We start from the raw sequence: 2,762 nt of genomic DNA, 5'->3' as shown, positions 1-2,762 counted from the left end.
AAAAAAAAAAAAAAGATGGATGGGGGTTAGCAAAAGAATGCAGCAAACTTTAGAAAATACACATCTTAGCAAATAATAAGGAGTGCTAATTAAAAAATTATTTTTATATTAGCAAATCTAAAATATTTAACCCTGTTGTAGTATTACTGCTAATATAAATCAACAGAACCCTTTGGAAATGATTAAGCAAATGTACCAAGAGCTGTACAATTTGGCATATTTTCATTAACTTTTACAAACCAATCTGAGAAAAATCCAGTTTATGAAAGTAATCAAATACACAAAGGTGCTTTTTGCAGCATTTAATTAAAAATTAAAGTAATATTATATGTGTGTTCAAAAATGCAAAAAGTCAAATTATAGTTCTTCATGACCCTCAATCACTTGCCCCCAAATAAGGTATGCCCAGGGCAGATAATTGGCTTTAGTTGTCCTGAGAGGTAAACAGACTTTTTTTTTTTTTTTTTGTAGTTTTGGCTGGGGCCAGGCTTGAACCTGCCACCCCTGGTATATGGGGCCAGTGCCCTACTCCTTGAGCCACAGGCACCGCCCAGCAGACTTTCTTTATATTAGTTAGTGCCTTGTTAATTTAGTTAATAGGAGTCATGCCTTTAGCATTTGATGAAGAACTGATAAACTTTACTTTCTAAAGCTATGGATGCAAAGATACCAGATCCTGGGCTTCTTGTTGGAGATAGCCTTTGAAAAATTTTTTTTTTTTTTTGCAGTTTTTGGCCAGGGCTGGGTTTGAACCCACCACCTACAGCATATGGGGCCAGTGCCTTACTCCTTGAGCCACAGGTGCCACCCAGCCTTTGAAAATGGACAACAACTTGCCATCTCTACATAGACTTACTCTATTTTTTTTTTTTTTTTTAGACAGAGTCTATGTTGCCCTCGGAGTGCCATGGCGTCGCAGCTCATAGCAATCTCAAACTCTTGGGCTTAAAGTGATTCTCTTGCCTCAGCCTCCCAAGTAGCTTGGACTACAGGCGCCCGCCACAACACCCAGCTATTTTTTATTGCAGTTGTCGTTGTTTAGCTGGCCCAGGCCCGGTTTGAACCTGCCAGCCTTGGTGTATGTGGCTGGCACCGTAACCACTGTGCTATGGGCCCCAAGCCTCTACACTCACTATAGTTGCAAGTTGGGACCTCTGATTCCCCTGATTTCTCGGCACTGTATTTTCATTAATGCCGATAAGATTGTTAGTTTTGTTTTTGAGGCGGAGTCTTGTTTTGTCACCCCTGGTAGAGCGCTGTGGCATCATAGCTCATAGTAACCTCAAATTCTTGTGCTGAAGTGATTTTCTTGCCTCAGCCTCCCAAGTAGCTGGGACTATAGGTGCCCATTACAACCCTGGCTATTTTTAGAGACAGGATCCTGCTTTGGCTCAGGCTGGGCTGGAACTCCTGAGCTCAAGCAATTCACCCACTTCAGCTTCCCAGAGTACTAGGATTACAGGTGTAAAGCCCTGTTTTTTTTTTTTTGTTGTTGTTTGTTTATTTTGTTTGGTTTTTTTAAAACCTTGGGATAACTCTGTACCTCAGGCTTCACATAGATGAGCACATATGTAGTCCCAACTACATGGGAGGCTGAGGCAAGAGAATCACTTAAGCCTAAGAGTTTGAGGTTGCTGTGTGCTTTGACACCACAGCACTCTACTAACGACAACATAGTGAGACTCTGTCTCAAAAAAAATAAAAAATAAAGAAAAATTAGCTGGGTGTTGTGGCGGGTACCTGTCATCCCAGCTACTTGGGGAGACTGAGGCAGGAGGATCACTTGAACCCAGGAGTTTGAGGTTGCTGTGAGCTAGGCAGTTGCCAAGGCACTCTAGCCTGGGGCAACAGAGTGAGATTTTTGTCTCAAAAAAAAAAAAAAAGACTTTTTGTAGAGATAGGGGTCTCACTATGTTGCCCAGGCTGGCCTTAAACTCCTGGCCTCAAGTGATCCTCCCACTTTGGTGTCTTAGAGTGTTAGGAATATAGGTGTGGGCCACCACACCTCTGGACCCATTTTTTTTTGGCAGGGGGAGACGGAATCTCAACCTGTTGCCCTGGGTAGAGTGCTATGGCATCACGGCTCACAGCAACCTCAAACTCCTGGGCTGAAGTGATTCTCTTGCCACAGCCTCCTAAGTAGCTGGGACTACAGGCACCCACTACAACACCTGGCTATTTTTTTGGTTGCAGCTGTCACTGTTGTTTGGCAGTCCTGGACTGGATTTGAACCCACCAGCTCTGGTGTGTGTGGCTGGTGCCCTAGTTGCTGAGCTATAGGTGCTGAGCCATCTGGACCCATTTTTATTTATTTATTTTTCATTTTTGAGACAGAGCCTCAAGCTATCCCCCTGGGTAGAGTGCCGTGGCATCATAGCTCACAGCAACCTCCAACTCCTGGGCTCAAGCGAGTCTCCTGCCTCAGCCTCCCAAGTGGCTGGGACCACAGGTGCCTGCCACAACGCCCAGCTATTTTTTGGTTGCAGCCAGCATTGTTGTTTGGCAGGCCCGGGCTGGATTGGAACCTGCCACCTTAGGTGTATGTGGCTGGCACCTTAGCCACTTGAGCCACAGGCGCCAAGCCTGGACCCATTTTTAAAGGGGACATCTTCTTTGGATCTTTCATAAAGTCTTTGAGGGTTTTTGTTTGATGTATCTTTAAAGCCTTCTAATATGATTTCCTACTTCTTTCATGTTAGTGTTTCTGATTAAGCTCATAGGTTCTTCCTTTAATGCATATATTTTCTTTTTTTTTTTTTTTT

This window comes from Otolemur garnettii, unplaced genomic scaffold, assembly GCF_000181295.1.
Source record: "Otolemur garnettii isolate 467f Iridium unplaced genomic scaffold, OtoGar3 scaffold00219, whole genome shotgun sequence".
In the NCBI taxonomy this organism is placed as follows: Eukaryota; Metazoa; Chordata; class Mammalia; order Primates; family Galagidae; genus Otolemur; species Otolemur garnettii.
Note: the sequence above shows the minus strand (reverse complement) of the source record.